The sequence below is a fragment of the Muntiacus reevesi genome, chromosome 2 (assembly GCF_963930625.1).
Source record: "Muntiacus reevesi chromosome 2, mMunRee1.1, whole genome shotgun sequence".
NCBI classification, from domain to species: Eukaryota; Metazoa; Chordata; class Mammalia; order Artiodactyla; family Cervidae; genus Muntiacus; species Muntiacus reevesi.
The window spans coordinates 28,006,801-28,030,821 of NC_089250.1; the positions used below are offsets into that span (position 1 = coordinate 28,006,801).

Below are 24,021 nucleotides of genomic sequence, written 5' to 3' on the forward strand. Positions count from 1 at the left end.
ATCACTTGCCCCCTTCCTGCAATGGCCACCCAGCTGGCACCCTGGCGGTGCCCTCTGCCTATCTTGCAGTCTGGTCCCCACACAGCACCCAAACCGTCCCCGTGGGGTCAGGGTGCCTCCTAGATCCACACTCTCCAGCAGTCAGTCCCACTGCCCCCCAGTACAGACACCTTCCTACCTCTTTACCCCCCTCACTTTGCCTGCTGTTGCACCCTCATCTCCTTGCTGTTCCCGACAAGCCACTCTCTTCCACCGGGGGCCTGTGATGAGCTCTCTCCTCTGTCTGGAATGTTCCCCCAAGACACCCACATGGCTCATCGCTTACATCCTTCAAAGCTTTGCGCATGTCACCTTTTTATAACATCACATCCTGAATTTAAAACAACAACCTCACCATGCTTCCCGGCCTCTGCTTCATTTTCCTTACAGCAATCAGCACAGGATATAATGATTTACTCATTCATTATGCCTCCTGCCTGTCTCTTCTTGCAGAGTGCAAGCTCCCAAGGGCGGGGAAGTTTGGTCCCTTTTGTTTGCTGACAGATTCCCAGGACAGAAGAGGCACAGAAGTAAGTGTATCAGTCAGAATAATTGACTGACTGACTGACTGACTGACTAAAGGGATTAAATGAAGGAACTGGATGCGCAGGCACTTTCTGCCTCTCTGCCAGCTGGGGCGCCAGGCACACCTTCATATGAAGGACACAGCTGTGCCGTACCTTTCTTGTTCTCTTCCTCCTTATTCTGTGACACAGACACCTGCAGGCAGAGGAGGGCTGACAGGTGAAGGACACTAGGCTTAAGCACGGAAAAACATTAGTTCCAGCTATATGCAAACAAGGAAGGAAATGAGAAACCACAGTAGGTGCCAAACAGTCCCTCATTTACATTCCTGAGCACCTACCAAACGCTGGACACAATATAAGGTGCTTTAGGATCAAAGGCAAATAAAGTGCAGCCACTGTGGAGAGCAGCATGAAGGGTCCTCAAAGGACTAAGAACAGAACTACCACACGATCCTGCGATCCCACTCCTGGGCATACCATCCATAAAGAGCTACAATTCGGAAAGATATACACACCCCAATGTTCATTGCCGCACTATTTACAATAGGTAAGACGTGGAGGCAAGCAACCTACAATGTCCATCAACAGATGAATGCAAAGAGAGGATGTAGGTAGTATATATACACAGCGAAATACTACTCAGCCATAAAAACAATGAAATAATGCCATTTGCAGCAACAAGGATAGACTTACCTTTCTTACTAAGGAAGCCAGACAGAGAAAGACAAATACCATAGGGTATATAACTCATATGTGGGATCTAAAAAAATGATACAAATGAACTTACTTACAAAATAGAAACAGACTCACAGACATAGAAAACAAACTTTTGGTTACCAAAGGGGGAAGGAGAGGGGAGGGATAAGTTAGGAGTTTGGGATGCAGAGACACAAACTACTACATATAAACAAGGTAAATCACAAGGTCCTACTTGTTGGGAACTACAGTCGATATACAGTTCAATATATACCATTAAATATCTTGATTGATAATGGAAAGAATATGAAAAAATGTGTATATTTATACGTGCATGTGCATAAAGAATCTGCCTGCCAATGCAGAGGATACAGGAGATGTGCGTTCTTCCCTGGGTTGGGAGGAACCCCTGGAGGAGGGCATGGCAACCCACTGCAGTATTCTCGCCTGGAGAATCCCATGGACAGAGAAGCCTGGTGGGCGACAGTCCACAGGGTGACAGAGAGGCACGACTGAAGCGACTGTCCATGTACACACGGACACACGTGTATATGTACCTGACGCTTTGCTGTACACCAGAAACTAATACAATATTGTAAATAAACTATATTTCAATTAAAGATAAAAAAGATACAATCCTTCCCTTACAAACTACAGTGAGAAACATATGCACAAATGGGTCATTTGAATTTGAGATCAAACTGGGCAGACACCTGGTGAGGTCGGTGCAGGAGAACACAGGAGGAAGACGTGCCCCACTCGGAGGAGCAGGAGGAGGCAACACTGCAGGCTGGACCTGAGGAACACGCAGGAGAGTCCAGGCAGAGAAGGGACTGGAGGGCCTCTTAATGTGAAGGGAGAGTCAGCAAGAGACCGACATCCAGCAGAGGTCAAATGCGCGTGGGAAAGGCAAGGGTGTGTGGGTGTATGTGTACAACAGACTGAATGCCTGTGTCCCTCCAAAATCCCCACGCTGAATCCTTATCCCTCACATGATGGTATCAGGAGGTGGGGTGTTTGGAGGTGATGAGGTCATGAGAGTAGAGCCACCATGAATGGGATTAGTGTCCGCAGAAAAAGAGGGTCCAGAGAGATCTCTCACCCCGTACAGCAGTGTGGGGGACACAGCGAGAACATGCCATCCATGAACCAGGAAGTGGTCCTCACAAGACACCAAATCTGCTGGTACCTGGACTCCCCCGTCTCCAGAACAGTGAGAAATAAATGTGGGTTATTTATAAGCCGCTGAGTATCTTGTTACGGATGCCTGAACAGACCAAGTGTATGAAGGATAAGGGGAGAGGAGAAGTTTAAGAAATAAGAAGCTGGACTTCCCTGGTGTGACCCAGTGGTTGGGAACTTGTTTCCCAAAGCAGGGGGCACGGGTTTGACCCCTGGTCCAGGAATATTGCACATGCCTCGGGGCAGGTAAGCCTATGTACCGCAACTACTGAAGCCTGCACACCCTGGAGCCTGGGCTCTGCAACAAGCTACCACAAAGAGAAAGTCACGCACTGCAACCAGAGAGTAGCCCCTGCTCGCCACAACTAGAGAAAGCCCTCTCATAGCAGCAAAGACGTGGTGCAGCCAAAAACAAACACATACATAAATAAGTATTTAAAAAAAGTAAGAAGCTTCCAGGTTGTGGTGGGGCCTTTCATTCCGTGTTAAGGGCTGTGGTCTACAGAGAATGAAGGGAGGAGGGCAAGGAGAGGTAGAGAGAAGATGTCTGCATGCGTGTGTGTGTGTGTGTGTGTGTGTGTGTGTGTGTGTGTGGCAGGAAGATGGTAAAGGGACAAGTTGTGAAGATTTTACAATAACTCAGGAAGCAAAGAGGAGGCCTTGAACCATGGCAGTGGCAGTAGGTACCGCAACCCAAAAGAACTTGGGAAGAAAACATACGAATGAGGCATTGGAGAAATTGATGGTAAAAGGCCAGGAGAGCTTGATGCTAGTAATGCAACAAAAAGGAAGAGCTAGGCAGGCAGGCGTGGTGAGTCATTTATCACAGGACAATGAGTTTTAAGCCTTAGGAGGAAGAGGAACCGGGTAATCAAAAAACCAGGTGGAACTAGTAAGAACAAAAGGAAATGCAGCAAAGCCTTGGCTAACTCTGGACTACTAGAGGAGAGAGGTTCCTCTGTGGAATTGTATTTGGTAAACGTTGGTAATCAGCCAGACAGAGACTCTGGAGTTTCTTTTTTTTTTTTTTTTTTTTAAATATTATTTTATTAGTTGGAGGCCAATCACTTTACAACATTTCAGTGGGTTTTGTCATACATTGACATGAATCAGCCATACAGTTACACGTATTCCCCATCCCGATCCCCCCTCCCACCTCCCTCTCCACCCGACTCCTCAGGGTCCTCCCAGCGCACCAGGCCCGAGCACCTGACTCATGCATCCCACCTGGGCTGGTGGTCCGTTTCACCATAGATAGTATACATGCTGTTCTTTCAAAACATCCCACCCTCACGTTCTCCCCCAGAGTTCAAAAGTCTGTTCTGTACTTCTGTGTCTCTTTTTCTGTTTTGCATATAGGGTTATCGCCACCATCTATCTAAATTCCGTATATATGTGTTAGTATACTGTAATGTTCTTTATCTTTCTGGCTTACTTCACTCTGTATAATGGGCTCCAGTTTCATCCATCTCATTAGAACTGATTCAAATGAATTCTTTTTAATGGCTGAGTAATATTCCATGGTGTATATGTACCACAGCTTCCTTATCCATTCATCTGCTGATGGGCATCTGGGTTGCTTCCATGTCCTGGCTATTATAAACAGTGCTGCGATGAACATTGGGGTGCACGTGTCTCTTTCAGATCTGGATTCCTCAGTGTGTATGCCCAGAAGTGGTATTGCTGGGTCATATGGCAGTTCTATTTCCAGTTTTTTAAGAAATCTCCACACTGTTTTCCATAGTGGCTATACTAGTTTGCATTCCCACCAACAGTGTAAGAGGGTTCCCTTTTCTCCACACCCTCTCCAGCATTGCCAGTCTGATCCTGCCCACCAGGCAGGATCTGATGGGGAGGGGTGGGCAGATGCCTAGCTGTTATCGGCCTCACCTTCTGGGCCACAGGGAAGTGATGGTAACTCGAGCTTCCCCGCTCCCACCTTTCCACAAACAAGAAACAAGGATGCTCACAAATTAACTTTTCTCTATTTCCAACAGAAAGCCCAAAGCCACAATACGAAACTTAACAGCTTCTGGATTTTTTCAGTTGGGTTTTGTTCTTTCTTTAGGCATATGATCAGACCTACTGGCAAGACAAAAAAAGAACTTTGCCATTAAAAAACCCAAAGGACTGTGGTTTGGGACATTATTCTTTGGAATATTGGATAATATGATCATGATATATTTGAGTATCTTTCCAAGTTGGACATTATAGACTTCTGTATCTCAAGGGCACAAAATCTCCATGGATTAAGTTAGAACCTTAGGAACAGGAGGGCAGAGAAACTCAACTGTGGTGGGCTAGAGAAACCACATTTTCCACAAGAAAGAAAGACGGAACCACGAACAAATGGCAGTTTATAATTTCTCCATAAAATGACAGACACACTCCACCCTGTCTAGGCAAACGGAACCCATAAGCTGTCCCTGAAGATCCACCAAAATATACCCTTGTTCTGGATGTGGCTATTATGGCCTATAAATACTTCCCTCGTTTAACACTTTTATTCTGCTGCCTGTGTGTGTGTGTGTGTTTAATCTGTCTCCAGAAGATGGACAGCCTCTCATTCGGATTTATTTTATTTACCATCTCAAAGGTTATTAGGTGCTTAAGTAATTTCTGATGAATATTCTGCAAATTCGCCTGTTGACTTCTACTATGAGGAAACTCTCACAGTATTTTCAGAGCAGTCAGATGGTGGATGCAATTAAAAAACTCACATGAACATCTGGTACACTCAAGTTTTAGGCTTATTTCTGCCATTCACTTGCTGCATAAAGTACTTGGGTGAAACATAAACAGGAAAATTGGAGTTGAAAATCTTTCTAGTTGATGACCATGAATGGAAAACTTTTATATAGTGATTCGATTGTTTTCTTTGCTGTTAAGAAACAGATGACATGAACAAGCTCATGAAAAGATGCTCCACATTGCTAATTATTAGAGAAATGCAAATCAAAACCATAATAAGGTACCACTTCACACCGGTTAGAACGAACATCAACAAAAAGTCTACAAGTGACAAATACTAGAGAGGGTATAGAGAAAAGGGAATCCTTCTACACTGTTGGTGGGAATGTAAATTGGTGCAGCCACTGTGGAAAACAGTATGGAGGTTCCTAAAAAAATTAAAAATAGAGTTGCTATATGATTTAGCAATCCCACTCCTGGGCATATATCTGGAGAAAACTCTAATTCAAAGAGATATATACACCCCTATGTTCATAGCAGCACTGTTTACAATAGGCAAAACATGGAAGCAATTTCAATGTCCATTGAGAGATGAATGAATAAAGAAGATGTGGTACATACATACAATGGAGTAATACTTAGCTCTAAAAAAGAATGAAACATGGATAGACCTAGAGATTATCATACTGAATCAAATAAGAGACAGAGAAAGACAAATATTATATACTGTCACTTATATGTACAATCTAAAAAATAATACAAATAAATCTATTTATGAACCTGAAACAGCTCACAGACATAGAAAAGAAACTTATGGTTACCAAAGAGGAAAAGGAGGGGGAGGGACAAATGAGGAGTATGTGATTTACAGATGCAAACTACCATACATTAAAGAGATAAGCCACGAGAATTTACTGTACAAAAACAGAGTAATATTCAGTATCTTGTAAAAACCTACATTGGAAAATCACCTGAAAAAGCACATATATAACTGAATAACTTGGTTGTACACTTGAAACTAACATAATATTTTAAATCGATTATACTTCCATTAAAAAAAAAAGACTGGTATAATCATTGACTGACATACCCTTATTTCTATTGGAGAATTTTTTTCAAGATAAAAGCCTTAAGAGCTTTCTGATCAATCCTGAAAACTGAAGAATTTCAGAAAGGTAGGGTGACAGAATACATTAGTGCAAAGGCGAAATCATATTTCTTCTCTCTCCTTCCTTCCCCCAACCAACCCTCACAGGATGAGTGCTCCTGGATTTGCTTGAGACTTGCTGCAACGCTGCAGGATTCTGTCCCCTTCTCTGTAAGCCTGCTGTGTCCCAACGAAGTAAGGGTGATTCCAGTGATGTCTTTACCTGCAGAATCCTTTCTGAAAGGATGGCTGACTTTTATGGAATATCAGAGTTAACAGGGTTTTTTTCTTTACACTACTCTCTCTTTATAAAATTCATTCCAGGACAGTGGGTGAGGAGTCCCCTTCTACTCCCACAGTACAATGGAATGGTATACATGGCCCACGTCCTTGACCAGTGGCCTTCTTACACTCCATGTGTTCTTTTTAAAAAAATATTTATTTATTTGGCTGCGTTGGGTTTTAGTTTCGGCACATCATTGTTAGATCTTTCATTGCAGCCTGTAGGCTACATTGCTCTGTGACATGTGGGATCCTAGTTCCCCAACCAGGGATTGAACCATGCATCCTCTTAATTGCAAGGCGGATTCTTAACCTTTCGACCACCACGGTAGTCCCCATCTCATGTGTTCTAAATCTCCTGCAGTTAGTATTGTTGGGTCTTCCAGGGACACAAGCAAGTCAAGAAGGGAGGGGAGAATGCAAGGATACAATTTCTGATTCTAAAAAAGTTCCTTATTGTTTTGTGCTGGGTGCTTCACAGATACTATCTCATTGGTTCCACTGAATATAACTTTTCTGATAATTAAGAAAACTGGGGCTCAGAAAGATTTAGTAATTCACCCCAGTCCTCACAGCCAGGAAGTGGCAGAGCTAGAAATCCAAGCCATGGTGAGATGACTCCTCAGCCCCACTCTTCCTTTGCCAAAACACAGTCAGGTAGTAGGGACTCTAATCTTGACCCTGCAACCGAGACCTTGGCAGGCAAGGTCCCTGAACCTCTGTGAGCATCTCCTAATTTGTAAAAATGACCTATACGCCCCCTTTCTTTCCTCAAGCTCCATCTGAGATGTCCGACTCAATGGAGAATCCCCAAATCTCATATGTGCCTGGTCCACAGTTTGAGCTCAACATTTAGTGTGACTGCAGCTCTCTGCTGCTGTGCTCAATCGAGGTCTCTGCTCTCCTGCCAAGACCTGCAGGCTACATCTGTACTACTGGACACTCTGTAGCTACTCTGTTACAAAACACTCAACCATCCCAATAAAAGGGGATTGAGAAGGCAGAACACTGCGCGGCATTGTGTTGGCTCCAATCTGGTTCTTGTCCTCATCACCCTCCCCTCTTCTCTGCTCTCTCTCTGAGCAACAGAGCAATACACATCCAGGATCTCTAGGGGGGTAGCCAAAGGGAGCAGAGAAATTGGTAAGCCTGTACCGCACTACCCACTGTTCGCAGGTGTGCTGCCTAGCTCCAGATGGCTCCACACTGTTAGGATTTCCCAGTTTGGGTTTGTCACATTTACATACTTCTTCACAGGCATGTGGGGAGGGCATAATTGTGCATTTTATGGTTATGAATGGCACACCCTGGCAACTCTCCGATTATTATTTCCATTTGCTGTCATGCATTATCAATCTAAGACCCATTACATACAGTTTTTTTCTTGCATTCCTCATATTGCAAGGACAAAGAAAGGCAAAAAGCCTTGCAAAGAAGCCTGCATCACTAGAAGAATGGGCTAATTCTGATGGAAATGATGGAGTTGGAGTCCAAGACTGAGATGACAGCTTTTGGTTAATTCGAAGTGAAAATTACTGTCAAAAAAGTTTGGTATTCTGCATGAGTACCAGAAGGGCAAGGTACTGCTAAGTGGGAACAAGGGGGCACACCACAGAACAGACTTTTTTTTTAAAAAAAAAAGTTAGATACAGGGCAACCTAAAAGGTTCCAATTTTCTTTAGATCACTGGGTTTTCCAGGTTTCTGAAGATGCTGAAATACATTAGTGTTGGAATTGGTATGAAGAGTCACTCTGTGATTTTCTTATTCAAATAGGATCTACTGAGTGCCCGTCATGAGCAGACAGTAAATTTAAGGAGTCTTCAGTGAACAGAAAATATGCAATAATTATGGATTGGCAAATAATCACCAATAAGATAGCAAGATAGTGTGCATGAATGTAGTGAGAATTTGAGGAGAAGGCTGTGAACATACAGCTGTTCTTGATCCCACACAGCTCATGTCTTCTTGCACTGCATCAAGGAATGGCCAGAGCTTCAATCTTAAAACAAAAAAACCAGAAACCACCACATATGATGGAGATTAGCCTTCCTAACAAGTTGGATCCTATCCACTCCATCTATGACCTGGAGTTAGCGATGCTTGAACATCTACAGAGAGGCTACCCATTAAGTTCAAACAGAACCTACCAGCTCATTTTCTCTTGATCGTTTAATAGTCACAAGGTCACTGAACTGAACCAGACCCCTTAGATCCCTTCCAACAATCACAGCCTTTATTCTGAGCAGTAATTTCCATCTTTAAAGATAAAAGTATTTCTCTTTTGGAGGAAAATACCTCATTTCCACTGATACAATTAAGAACTGAACACCTCCTTTCCAAAAACACTCACTCAACAGCAAACAGCACCCAAAATAAGCAATAATGCAACTCAGTTAACAGTAGCAGTAGCTCTGATAACCTGAGAACGTAAGAGAGGCATAATGCTGGATACTTTTTGGATAATGGTGCTAGTGGTGGTGCTGGTAGACTCAAAAGTGTCTAAATTATTCCTTATAAGAATAAAAGGGTGTGTCTAAATTATTCCTTATAAGAGAAAGAGATGCTGATCCCACAGGGCAGGGGAAAGGGTGGCAGCTGATGGATTTAGGGAACCAAAAAGAAAGTGCTGTGGAGAGAATTTCTGATAAGCTGGATTTATGCTGATTCAGAAAACTTGCAAAAGAGAGTAGCAATACCGACAGGCTCTGTGTGCAATGTGACACTGGAGGCCAGAGTTCCGAGAGCTGTGGTGCCAGCTCTGGAGGTTAACGTCCTGGGAAAAGCAAAAACAAAAATGGAAAATACCGCCAACACACTTCAGTCTGACTACAGCTAGAATAAACAGAACAAGGTAAAATACTCAAGTCTCACCCTTCTCCAACAGGTGAAACTTTTAGTGGCTACTTTCTCCCCAGATTCTTTACATCTTTGATTTTTGCTTATTGTAGGAAATGTTCAAGCACCTACGTATCCTATGTAACTGATGGAATGATCCCTTCTCTTCCTTTTCTCACATCAACTCCTACCTTTTAGGAGACATCCAATGTCTACTTTTGTTACTTTAATTACCTATTTAGAGAGCAATAGATGGCAAGGAATCAGAAATGGGCAAGATGGAGAGAAAGGTTAAACAGTGTCCTGGGGAGGTTACGAGTACATGCTCATCCTATAAGGCAGTCCCTGTTTTGCATTTTTAGCTAAAGAAGAATGCTGTTTTAAAAATTTAGATAAAAGATCTTTGCCCATGGTTTCCCTCCCTGTGAGGTCTCAGAGATCTTTTCTAATAGAGATGCTGGAATTTTTTTACAATGAATACATCCAAATAGAGAATTTCTGCCACAAAGCTTACTGATATATCAGCTGAGACTCAAAAATATAACCTGGTGGTCTAGTGGTTAAGAATCCACCTGTGGATGCATATGACATAGACTGACTTCCTGGTGTGGGACGATTCCACATGCTGCGGGGTGACTAAACCCATGTGCCACAACTATTAAGTCTGTGCTCTAGAGTCTGTGCTCTGAAGCAAGAGAAGCCACTGCATGCGTAGCCCCTGCTTGTCACAACTAGAGAAAGCCTGCACAAAGAAACGAAGACCCAGCACAGTCAAAAATACATAAATAAATAAAATTATTTTTAATAATCTTAAAAATAAATCAAAAATATTTTTTAAAGATATGAGACAGTCTTAAGAAATAAACAGAAAACATGAATGAATGCCATTGGTGAATCTAGACTTACATATTCTGATACTGTGTAGAATGTGGTTTAAACTAACTTCATAACCTATTTAACTGTTAGCATGTCTTTCTCATTTCCCCTAGTTTAAATGGAAATTCTTCAGAAGTTACAGTTTCTTTTTTTTTTTCTTTTTAAAGAAGTATTGACACATGCAAAAATTTCTTAGAACAAAACTTGAGCTTTGAATTGCCTGATCATATTTTCAGTCATTTGGTGTGTCAGGCTACACGCAACTCTTATAACTGGTGAATATATGACACATGAACAGAACTGGAAGTCTTTTACTTAAGACACACATGCTAGCATTAATAACATGAGCACAAATGGTGTATTTATGCAGTAAAGTTGGTAATGATCTCCTCTGGAGGCAGTCATGTCCAACCCCATATTTACTAAATGACCAAGGTACCCTGACAGGTCCCCCTCAATACACTATTTCTTGGACCTTTCATCTCATCACTGCCTCCCCCACTACAGATGGATCACACTCACACATCAACCCATCGAGCCTGACTCAGGAGCCCTTCCCTTTATAACTCTGGCATCCCCAATGGTCCACAGAGCCTTTCCCCAAGTTCCAGGGCCCATACTAGCAAGTATTCCTTTGTTTGTTTGTTTTTTGCCATACTGTGTGACATGTGGGATCTTAGTTCCCCGACCAGGGTTGAACCCATGTTCCCTGCAGTGGAAGCTTGAAGTCTTAACCACTGGACTGCCAGCGAAGTCCCTCAGACTCATTCTTGGTTTATCTTTTGATCTCAGACTATAACCTGGGCATTACAATAAAACTGAGCATATCCACATCTGGGAGGCACTTCTCACGGATTATGAAAACAGCAACTCACTGAACCTCAAGAGGTTTCGGTTCCCCCCACAACAAGATAATGCTAATGGCACTTGCCACCTGCCAGGCTGTCAGGGGACTTGGCAAAGATGTCTACAAATAACAAAGCGGCCCTATGCCATAAATAACAAGTCTTATTAATAAAATTAGTTCAAGTGCCAGAAAGAATACTAGCAACAGCAGTGGCAGATCACACTTGGTCAGAATAAAAGTAGGTGGAGAAATAAAAAAATGTGCACAAGATCTAAACAGACATTTCTCCAAAAAAGACATACAGATGGCCAACAGGCACATGAAAAGATATTCAACGCTGCCAATTATTACAGAAATGCAGATCAAAACTACAATGAGGCATTATCTCATACTGGTCAGAATTGCCATTGTTAGAGTCTACAGACAACAAATGCCGGAGAGGGTGTGGAGAAAAGGGAGCCCTCTTCCTACACTGTTGTTGGGAATGTAAATTGGTACAGCCACTATAGAAAACAGTGTAGAGGTTCTTTAAAAAACTAAAAACAGAGCTACCATGTGATCCGGCAATCCCACTCCTGGGTAGGTATCTGGAGAAAAATGCGGTTCAAAAGGATACATGCACCCCAATGTTCATAGCAGCATTGTTTACAATAGCCAAGACATGGGAGCAACCTAAATGTCCACTGACAGATGACCAGATAAAGAAGATGTGGTGTATATATATATATATATATATACACACACACACACAATGGAATATTACTCAGCTACTAAAAAGAATGAAATAATGCTATTTGTAGCAACATGGATGGACCCAGAGATTATCATACTAAGTGAAATAAGATAAACACAATATATGATATCACTTATATGCAGGACCTAAAAAAAGAAAATGGTACAAATGAACTCATTTACAAAAGAGAAACAGACTCACAAACAGAAGACAAACATGGTTACCAAAGGGGAAAGGCAGGGAAGGAATAAATTAGGAGTTTGGGGTTAACATATATATACTACTACATTTAAAATTGATAACCTATTAGGTTGTCTACTGTACAGCACCGGGAACTGAATATTCAATATCTTGTAATAACATATTACAGAAAAGAACCTAAAAAAGAATATATATATGTGTGTGTGTGTGTGTGTGTGTGTGTGTGTGTGTATACACACATTTGAATTACTTTTCTGTATACCTGAAACTAATAAGATTGCAAATCACTTGTGTTTCAATAAAAAAAATTTTAAGTGGGTGGAGGGATTTTCCAATTCTCATTTCAACCAACATTGTTCCCTTTTTAACACAAGAAGAGTTTAATGTTGTTATTCTAAAAGGTTACTTCTACAACACATCCAGCATCACTTTTTTTCCAAGTTATTTGGAGGCAACATTGTACTCACTAACAGGACAATAGTGTTGATTTCAAAGCAAGTCCAAATATTGCTTTCCATAAAGTAATTGCAGCTATTTAACTCCATGGACAGAGGAGCCTGGTCGGCTACAGTCCATTTGGTCGCAGAGTCAGACACAATTGGGCGGCTAACACACACACATACAACCTTTCTGGACCGAAGAGATTCAAACCTATTTGAAGCAAGACCCCCAATTCCTGGTGTGCCTTAAGTAAACCCAGATTTCATTCACAGCAGAAAGGATCCCTTGGCCAACAGAAGAGGTTCATCCTCCAGCCCTCTGGTTGCAAGAGATGAACACTTGAAGAACCAAAATCAGATGTCTACTGATTGGAACTGTTTGTTTTTGGTCTTCCCACCTTGTCCAAGCCAGACTCCAAAAGGGGCCAAATGCTATGAATGAACTTGAAGCAATTTAAAAACCAGAAACAATGAAATGTTTGTCTTCCCCAACTCCCCACTTTGTGGCACATTCAAAAAATGACATGTGGAGCTAAGTTCTAACTAGTATAAGGAACAGATTTCTGCATCCAACTCCTGAGACAGTGCCCCCAGGGTCAGCAATGGCTTCCCTTAATGAAGTCAGAAGTCTGCCCCTGGCTCTTTCTTGGACTGGTGCTCTCCAGAACATCACAGCCATGCTTTCAGAAAAAAACCACAGACTTACAGATGCTGAGGTGTCAGGGGGATGTGAATAGCTGTTCAAAACTCACTCAGGTAAAATACAGATCAAGTCAGCCTGACCAGGGGTCTAAATACAGCTGAGTCTATGCCAACACCTAATATAACCCATCCGCCCTGAACAGCTCACATTTAGAAACTGGTGCTTGGCTTAGGTGTTCTGAGAATCCCTTTCATGACATGCTGTGAGGATTCAAACTGAGAGAAGCCACAACAGCGGTAGCAACCTCTATTGGGATGTTCCATTCATAGGGGAGAAAGAACCTCCTCCTTTCACGGTGGGGTCAGGGAGTCCTTTACTGGCATTGGATCGCCTTTTCGCAGCAAGCAGAGCTTCCGGGGGACCGGCATGGCCGCATCATTCAGAAGGAGTGTGTCTATTAGGAAGCCACCGCCAAACCTATTATTAGAATAGCCATCCCTTGGAAATTCTCTTGAATCTACTGAGCAGTTACTCTGCTAACGAGGTTAGCACCGAGTTCCTGATGACACACGGGCAGCTTGCATACAGCTTTCAAAGTACAGGGACGGTTCACCTTTCCTAAATGCACTATGCACCCACGTTGGGGCCGCTGCTTGCAATACAGAAGCACGGCGTTTGGTCATTTTTAAATGACCCCGTCCTGAAAGGGCTTCCCTCTTCCCCTCCTCCCGCTGTCTCCCTGCATCGAACTTGCTGCAGCCATTTGGAATGTGACGAGCAGTCCATTTTAGCAGACTCGATCTGCAGCCTGCCGCCTGCCCCCAAAGAAGGACTATACCCTGTCACTTCCAGACAAATGAGTTTTTAAAAAATATCCAGCCCAGGTCTGCCCGCAGCAACGTCCTTTCCTTTCTCCCCGGGTTAATCCAGCCTGAGTGAGGTCAAGGTGCCCAAGAAAGTGGGTGTGGGGGGAAGGAGCAGAGTCTGTCCGCACGTGGGGTGTGCACTGGAAGGGTGTGCGCTGGAACAATGTCACATCTTCAGCATTCAGTGCTCCGTGTCCTCAGTAAAGCACAAGTGTCATGCCCCTCTCACCGGCCAGACAAGGACCCAGAAGTGCTGCAGAATCTATCGCCTGCCGGCAATCGCGGACGGGAAACAAAGGCACATTACCTTTTATTCGTGGCGCTTCCCGGGGAGCCGAGGAACTTCAGGTTTGCAGCGGCGGATCCACCGAAACGGGAGTCCCATGCGCCCCGGGTGCGCAGGCCCGGGGCCTACCCGGCGGCATCCGCGCCCGGCGCCTCCGCCTCCGCCGTGCGGCGCCCGCAACCGCCCCGCCGGCCCCGGCGCGCCCCCGCCCCCGTCGCTGCCGCCGCCGCCGCCCCGCCGCCCCCGCGGGTCCCCAGTCAGCCCATCGCCCGCTCGCGCCGCTCACGCCGAGCCTGGCCGCGCGCCAGGGCGCACCACCGCCGGCCCGCCCCTCGCCCGCGCGCCGAGCCCCGGGCCGCCGCGCCCAGCCCGCCGCATCCTGGGCGGCCCCGCGCGGCGCACCCGGGCACGGCGAGCGCGCTCGGGGCGGCGGGAGGCCGGGCGATAGGCGGGCTCCGGCGAGTCCCCGCGCGGCGGAGCGCGCCGCCGCCTCCCGCGCCCGCCGCAGGGCCTCGGAGCGCCGCCCGCACCGAGACAACAATGAACGCGCCCGGCCGGGCCCGGCCCCAGCCCCGCCGGGAGGTCCCCGGTACCCCCGAGCTGGCCGAGCCCCCGGTTCCCTCTCTGCTGCGCAAGCGATCTGGCCAAAGTTAGGTCCTGAATCAGCCGCCGAACAGCAGAGGCTGTGTGGAGGAGAGCGGGGATTCCGGACCCGAGGACCCCGACTCTGTCCCCAGCAAACCCCACCGAAACCCACCGCGAGAGGCCCCCCTCCCACCTGGGAGACCAGGAAAAGGCTACCTTGGTTAAACTTGGCTGAAGGGTCGGCTCTTCACCCTCGATCTAGTCCAGTTTTCTTGCATTAATCTCCCCTCAACTCTTTGGAAATGGAAGTTCCTGTGAGATAACCTAGTCGTGGGCTATTGTCAGAATTCGCAACAATTACTGCGGAGGGGAGACTCCCCTTCAGAGCCCGGGGGAGGAAGACGGCCTGACACGGTCTCTCTTCAAAAAAGAGAAACAGACTGGGAGACTATCCCGACAGAGAACAATAACTCAATTCACATTGTATGTCTAAATGTTTATTGCTTCAGGAGCTCAATTTGCCTTAGACACGTTTTCTTTTCTTTCTTTTTTTCTTCCGGAATTGTCAAAACACAGTTGATGAAATAAAGGGAGAAGCAGACAGGAGCACCCGCTTAGCGAAGGGGGAAAAGCCAGCTTGCCTCAGAGGTAAAATCTTTCTCTAGAACTCACTCTTCTATTGAATTCCCAAGATCCATCCATCCACGTATCCATCCTTTAAGGGAGGGGCTGGTTCCCCATTCACCCTGGTTTGATGGAGGCTCTAGTGTACTGGCACCATTATTTCCAGGGCACTGGCAGGAGTGAAAACTTACAAACTTTATGTTATAATGAAAAGAAATCTCACACATCCTGTCTTCCAACTGATCTTACCAGACACAGCTTGTGTATTCTCTAGAGATCTCTGGGAAAGATATTTGACAGCTTGAGTTCTGTCAATCAACAGAAGGTATACTGCTGTGTACAGATAATGTTGGAGGGAAAGGTTAACACCTATGATGAGGACTACCCATCTTATTTCAAGCTGTGGTGATCACCACGCTCTTGGCTGGAGGACTTGATTGTCTGAATCTGAGCAATGGGAAGCTGAAACGGATGTACTTTTGAAGTCCTTGGGGATTGTTCTTAAGCAAAGCCCAGTTCTTTCACGTTGCCCCTGAAACCCATCTTCTTGTGTTCTGAAGCCCTTAGGGGGAATATTATTCTTTAGAAGCAGGTTATTTCTGGTGCTTATTTGTTTAAACTGCAACACCCAGCAGGTGGCCATTAAGGAGATGTTCAAAAGTAACATTTCTCTTCCAACTGTTAGTTTGCATTCTTAGAAGAGTCTTGGGGTTCCATCTACATCTACCTCCTGCCTTTCCACTGTGGCCATCGAACTCTCAAGTTTGTCGTGAACTCAAGTTGACCCACAGGCAAAGCCTCTTTCCAGGTTCCCTATCTTACAAAACAGCATCCTTCCTCTCCCCTCAGGTAGAGAAGGACCTTTCCTCTCCTTCCTTTCATTCATTTTTCACTGTCAAGATATCACCAAGCCTGTCCTCATAAAGAGCTCTGGAAAGTCCCTTGAGACCAGCACCTTGTCTGATTTGTTCCAGGGCCTGGTGCTGGGTGGTTAATCTTTGTGGCACGAGTAGCCTATGCCCCTTGGTCAGCGAGTGTCACCTTTCACTGTTGCGTCTCTAGCAGCCTCCTGACTGGATCCCAGTTTTGTCTCCCAAACACATTCTCCACACCACCCAGAGTCATTCTGCTGAAACCCACATCTGATCACAGGACTTCTTTGCTTAAACACATCCAGGTTTCCCTGGCTCTTGGGAATGAAGTCTTCACTTCAGATGCCTGACAGGTCCTGAGCACCACTTCCTTATCCATCCATCCTTGTCTGTTGCCACCAGACCTCCACCATCACTTTCTCCCCTTGAATTCCATAACCCTATTCCAGGTCCCCTGTGTTCCTGGTTCTCGCTCGTCCTGTTGTTCCCTCAGCAGCCAGTGACTGAAGAAGTGACTCACATCATGTCCAATCTCTGCTTACAACCATCTGGGCTTCTCACTGCTCCTGAAGCATCCACCCCATCGTCATCCCATGTTATTCTCCAAGTCCCTCGCTATGTTTTGCCACCCAGGCCTCTTTTCTGCCCGTGAATGTCTCTTTCCTTTTCTCGGCCTTTGCGTGTCTTGTTTCTCCTGCCCAGAATGCTCACCTCCACCCAATCACTGTTTATATTGCTGGCTCCTTGCCATCCTTCAGGTTTTAGCTCAAGTGCTGCCTCCTAGATAGCCTTCCCTGATAGGCACTTGGGAAGTGACCTCCCCATCTGCTCTTTGTATCATCAGCCTGTTTATTTCCTTCTTAACTATGGTTGGTACTCACAACGGCATGTTAAAGGCACAGACTGATGTCAGACTTCCAGACTTGGCTCTTGCCTCTGCCACCTGCTAGCTGTGCAACCTTGGGAAACTGTCTTAACCTCTCTGTGCCTCAGTTTTCTCAACTATGAAATGGGACTCATAATACTACCAACCTTATTGAGTTGTTGTAAGGATTAAATGAATCAGTGTATGTGGAAAAACTTAGAACAGGACCAGGCAATATTAGTGTGTACCTGTGAGGGCCTCTAGTGTTTTATTCTCACTCTGACCCCAAGGTCTGGGCTGGTACCTGAGGCAGGCTCTCTTTACTCCCTAAGTGTTTTGTGTTTGAACCCCAAACTGAGAATGGATAAAAATTTAGAAAAGGTAAAACTACATTTGAAGCACTGAGAGAAATTGGCCATGGTTAAAGTAGATTAATGAGATAAAAATTTAAAGTTAAATTATCTGGAGGTTAATGAAAATATGAAAGGAATCTATCTACTCTTTCATCAGCATTGATCCTTGGAGTTAATGGATGACAGGCTTTGCTAGCCCAAATTCTGTAATGGTTTGTTTTCTGGAGAGAAGCCAATTCCAACACTGACAATTCAGGCAGTTTCTTGCAAAGACGTAAAGAAATCAAAGGACCTTGGCGAAGCATTGGTCCATCGGCGAGCCCTAACCTGTGGTTGTGATGAAAGAATAGAGAATGTTTCCATTTTAAGCTCAAATGTGATGCTTTTTGAAGCATTAAACTGAAAAAAGAAACATGGAAGGCCAGTTTCTGGACATATGCCTTTGTGTTTTGCTTTCAGTACTGGGGAAGATTCAGAAGGAAGGAGAATTACTTTCCTTTTGTTCTTCCAGAGAGCAAACAGGATTTTGAGACCTGATAACGTGGGATTCTCATACAGAGCTAGGGAGCTTTGTGTTGAAAGGAGTTGAAGTCTCCAGTAGAGGAGAGGTGCTCTGAAGCTTGCAAATGGGGGATGGAGAAAAGGGTGGAGAAAGGCAGTAGGCAGGAAGAAGAAAGGGGCGCCACCAGCAAATGGAAATTCCCATACTGCATGTCTACAGAGTGCCTCAAGGGGGCGCTGCTCATCTGCTAGGGTAGCATGAGGACACTGGGTGAACGTACCAAATTCTAGGCGGTGTGTCTTAGGCACAGCAAAGGATTTTAGGCATGGAATCTTTGGCTTTAAAAATGGACCTCAATGGGACTTCCCTGGTGGTAAACTGGTTAAGAATCTGCCTTCCAGTGCAGGGGACGCAGGTTCGATCCCTGGTTGGGGAATTAAGATTCCACATACCACTGGGAAACTAAGCTGGCATGCTGCAACTACTGGAGCCCATGTGCCACAACTAGAGAGCCCACACACCACAAGGAAGATCATGCATGCCGCAACTAAGACCCGACGCAACCAAATAAATAAAAGTGATATAAAGTGGAGGCTTCCCTGGTAGCTCAGCTGGTAAAGAATCCGCCTGCAATGCAGGAGACCTCGGTTAAATTCCTGGGTCAGGAAGATCCGCTGGAGAAGGGATAGGTTACCCACTCCAATATTCTTGGACTTCCTGGCAGCTCAGATGGTAAAGAATCTGCCTACAATGTGGGAGACCTGGGTTCGATCTCTGTGTTGGGAAGATCCCCTGGAGGAGGGCATGGCAACCCACTCCAGTATTCTTGCCTGGAGAATCCCATGGACAAAGAAGCCTCGTGGACTACAGTCCATGGGGTCACAGAGAGTTGGAAACAACTGAGCGACTGAACAACAGCAATATAAAATGGACCTCATGTTCTCAGGTCCTTGAGCATTTCAGTGGCATCCGTGCTGGACCAATGACAAGAGACTTTTTTATGTCATGAGGCCGAATGTGAGTTGGGGGAGAGGAGAAAATGAATAAATTCCTGCTACTTTGGTGAGGAAGGACATAGATTTAATTGGGCTTAGAGGAGTAAACTAATATGACTTTTTTTTTAAATGCCCAAAGTTGCAGAACAAAAATTATACACTCTTCACTAATAGAAAGTACATGGTTCTTAACTCTGGGATCGGAAGTCATAGTTTTCCTAACAAGCTCGGGGCAATACATGGAACAGTTAGGAGAAGATGCCTCAGCTTGGATCTTAGCCAGAGTAGCACAGATGGTGGAGAAAGATGGTCCCCACTCTTTCTTTTGTGTATCTGCCCAGCTGAGGACAGACACCAGCGTGGGATGGATCTGAGTCAGGGCTGCATAATCCTTCTGTAGGAACCTGTAACATGGAGGAGCCCTAGACTCCTGCTCTGAAGGTGCAGTGTGACATTGAACAAGTCTCTTAATTTTTTGGTATCCATTTCTTCCCCTTTAAAACTGGCCTGATGGGGACTTCCCTGGTGGTCCAGTGGCTAAGACTCCTCACTCTCAGTGCAGGAAGCCTGGTTTCCATCACTGGTCAGGGAACTAGACTCCATATGCCACAACAAACATCGAAGATCCTGTGTGCCACAACTAAGACCCAGCACAGCCAAATAAATATTTTTGAAAAAACCATTTCTCTCTCTAACCTTATTAAGACCATGGATTCAATACATATTAAATATTTTCAAAACCATATAACTGACCACAGTTGATAGCTAACATTATTTTGAGTATATACATTCTGTGCCAGGCACCATGCTAAGAACTTTCCAAAACATTCATGAATTTGATCATCACAAGAGTCCTATGAGGTAGAAATTATTTTTCTCTCTTCTACAGATGAAGAACCTGGGGTTTTAAAAGGTGAAATAACAAGCCGAAGGGACTGTGTTCCTTACAGTTGAACCTGGAGTCATCCTTTTATGACTCTGAGCTCTTTTTCTTCCAAACTTGACCATTACATACTAATACACATGACATATACGGGCAATCTCAGTGAGCAGGGCCATGCGCTTACTTTGATATACACTTTTAATTGTGGATTGAGGGACTTCCCTAGTGGTTCATTGGTTAAGAATCTGCCTGCCAACCTAGGGGACATGGATTCGATCACTGGTTGCCAGAGAGCAGCTAACTGGTTGGATCACTTAGTTACTGCAGAGCAACTAAGCATGTGCACCACAACTACTCAAGCCTGCACCCTCTAGAGCCCATGCCCTGCAACAAGAGAAGCCACTGAAATGATAAGCCTGTACACCGCAACTAGAAAGTAGCTCCCACTCGTCAAAACTAGAAAAAGGCAACACATGGAAACGAAAAGCCCATTCACCGCAATGAAGACCTAGCACAGAAAAAAATTAATAAATTTAATTTTTAAAAGGTATTCATTGAGTCACACTTGGAAGGCATCTAGGAAAAGGGTAGTGTGTTATATTATTATATTAGTTCCTAACCTGTACCAAATAGACACTGTTTTACACTCCATTTCTAGGTTTCTGGAGAACAAAAGTGGCATGTTTTCTTTCTACACTTTCACCAGATTTTGGAGATAAAGCAAGACCCCTTTGGGGGCAGGTTAAAGTCCTTGACTGGCTTTAAGTAAACCCGATTATATTTTTATACCCAATCCTTTTTTCTTCTTACTCCCTGGTCAATTAAAGGCCAATTCTGAACCATTTCAATCGAAAAGAATTATATCTCCTCTACTGGACTGATAGCAAGCACTTAAGTCCACAGTCCCTGGGGTATATGAAGAAATCATCTAATAGCTGTGTTTTATGTCATTATTTTTTTAAAAAATAGCAATGCTATTTTAAAATAGCTATGTTTTACAATCTTGTTACGTTCTCATTACATGAAACTGTTGCTTATTATTTTTTCCTGGTTGGGAATCTTGATTTAGATTGCCTCAACTCAGGGCAGTGAAAACCCAGGGCAAGTCTTCGTGAAACACAGACAAGAATCAATCAAAACATCACAAGCTAATTAATGTCATTTGGAGCCCTGGGAGCAGCTGTATCACAGTGAGTACCATATTATAAAATTGGTGTACATCAGAAGTACACTCAAGGACATAGGTTAACTCTCTCACCCTTTCTGTTTATTTGCTCTGAAATATGTATTAACAATAGTTAAGTCTTGGCACTTAATGCCAGATATTGCTTATGCACTTTACATACAATAATTCATTTAATCTTTTCAACAACCCTGGGGGGGGGGGCAGTGCTATTATGAACCCCATTTGGAGGGAAGGGAATAAGGCAGAGAGATGGTTTATAACCCACCTCAGATCCAACAGAGGACAAGTAAGCAACAACCAAATATCAAACTTAAGCGGTCTGAGTTCAGAGTTGAGATTATTGACCCTCACTCAACTCACCGTTCAATGGTCAAGTATTAAATTAGGAGGCATTACTTCCCTTATTCCTAATACAGTGTCTATCAGCGGGAACTTAGTATTTGTTGGCCCATCACCGCATTATGAAAGGGCATTAAGAGAAATATTTGTGAAATTGAATGGAAAAAATTCTCAGCAAGTATTTCTCTCTCAGTTGAAACTTCTAATAGAGAAGGCTTTTGTGCAGGTGACATCAATCATCAGTCTCTCAAGCAAGCAAGAAGATTGTATTGGAACCATGAGCCATTGTCGGGGGAAGGGGCCCAGGATTTAAGAGAACAGAGGCCCAGGGGAGAAAGCAATTCCGTTTCCTGGAGTTGAGATGGGGCTGAAAACTGTGATTAAGTGATGACTTGTGATGTGATGACTTTTCTTCTGCCATCAAGTATAGATCAGACCTACCCTAAGTTATAATGGCAAGAATTCACTATAACTCACATCATGAATAAAGTGGGCTCAGAGCAGCAGATTTCTAGGGTTCTGATTCAAACAGAAAGTTGGTTAGGCTGTTCGCTGAGATGGGAATTGGATATGCAAGATTAGAACTAAAAAAGATATATGGGTGGAAAAGGAAAAAGTTTGGCAATGCCTGTACACAGAGGAAGGAAATCCTAAAGGAAATCAATCCTGAATATTCATTGGAAGGACTGATGCTGAAGCTGAAGCTCCAATACTTTGGCCACCTGATGCAAAGAACTGACTCATTGGAAAAGACCCTGATGCTGGGAAAGATTGAAGGCAGGAGGTGAAGGGGATGACAGAGGATGAGATCGTTGGATGGCATCACCGACTCAATGGACATTAGTTTGAGCAAGCTCCGGGAGTTGATGATGGACAGGGAAGCCTGGCATGCTGCAGTCTGGCATGCTGGCATGCTGCAGAGCACTTGGAATTCTGCTCAGTGGGGGGCTGCAAAGAGTCACACACTACTGAGTGACTGAACTGTACACAGACGGCATTTAAACCTATGGCACTTGATGAGATTGTCCAGAAAAGATACCACAGGGGGGAACGAGGGCTCAGGATCTAGCTCTCAGGTAGTGGTTCTCAGACTTAAGCTAGCATTGGGATCACCTGGAAGACTTGTCAAAACCGATCCCCTGGGTCTCACCTTCTCCAGCAAACCGCCCTCCCCCCCAACCTCACAACAGAGTTTCTACTTCACAGATCTGGGTTGGGGGTGCAAGAATCTGCATTTTTTTTTAACTTTTTATTTCGTATTGGGGTATAGCCTGTTAACAATGTTGTGATAGTTTGAGGTGAACAGTGAAGGGACTCAGCCTTCACATATACGTGTATCCTTTCTCTCCCAAGACTCAGACTTCACATATACATGTATCCTTTCTCTCCCAAACTCCCCTCGTATCCAGGCTGCCATACAACATCGAGCAGAGTTCCAGGTGCTATACGGTAGGTCCTTGTTGGTTCTCCATTTTAAGTAGAGCAATGTGTACATGTCCATACCAAACTCCTTAACAATCCCTTCCCCCCTTCCTTCACCCCGGCAATCATAAGTTTGAGTTATGATTTCTGATCAGTTCCCTAGATGCTGATGCTGCTAATCAGCGAGCATCACTCTTCTGTCAACTGTGGCCTTGGCTCTGCTCCAGGCACCCTGGCCTCCCCGCCGCTGTTCTGACCCTTCAAACTCCGTCTGTTCCAGGGCCTTTGCGTGGCCCACTGCCTGGAATGTAGCTTCCCAGATATCAGTACAATCAAGTCCAAACCTTTTTCAGGTCCCTGCTCAAATGTCACCTTCTCAAAGAGAGACTTTCTGACCATCTTTTTTTTTTTCCTAGTAATGAGACACGGAAGCAAGTTTTCTTTCTGTTTCATAGTGGTCATTCAGTTTTTCAAATGCCAAACTCACCATGATCTATGACCATCTTTCTTAAGAAAGTAACTCCTCTCACTCACTCTCCTGCTTCTGCCCTTCACCCTTGTCCCGTCCGTTTTTGTTTTTTTTTTTTCTCTAGGTTTCCCTTATCACTTTCTAACAGACTATATGACTTATTTACTTGTGTGTTTTGTTCATTATCAGTCCCTCCCAGGAGAGGAGGGATTATGTCTTTTTTTCTTTTTCTTTTTTTGGCTGACTCTCTCAAGCCTAGAACTGTCCGTGGCACATATCAAATGTTCAATAAATATTCATTAAAGGATGAATTTAATGAAGGAATAAAGATTCTTGCCTGTAGAATTGTAGTTTTAAGAATTTAATTCTGGGACTTCCCTGGCAGTCCAGTGGTTAAGACTTTGCTTTACAATGCAGGGGGTGCAGGTTTGATCCCTGATCAGGGAACTAAGATCCTGCATGCCTCCTGGTCAAAAAACCAAAACATGAAACAGAAGCAATATTATAACAAATTCAATGAAGACTTTAAAAATGGTCCATATCAAAAAGAACCTTTAAAAAAAGAATTTAATTCCAATGGAAATTCTTTATAACTGGTTTCTTCCATATCAAAAATGAAATATGATCATGTTG

General features: G+C 44.4%; 1 protein-coding gene across 4 annotated transcripts in view; it reads right to left on the reverse strand.

The window, feature by feature from the left end:
* The window catches only part of FRMD4A (FERM domain containing 4A), a 360,038-nt gene that overhangs the window by 237,713 nt on the left and 98,304 nt on the right, over positions 1 to 24,021 (reverse strand). The window contains exon 1 of one of the 4 annotated variants that reach the window (XM_065921131.1): positions 14,315 to 14,497. The exons of the other annotated variants lie outside the window; for them this stretch is intronic. The gene's annotated coding sequence lies outside the window, so the exon portion shown is untranslated. Of the gene's footprint in view, positions 1 to 14,314; positions 14,498 to 24,021 lie in introns of those variants that run through there. 4 annotated transcript variants of the gene reach the window in all.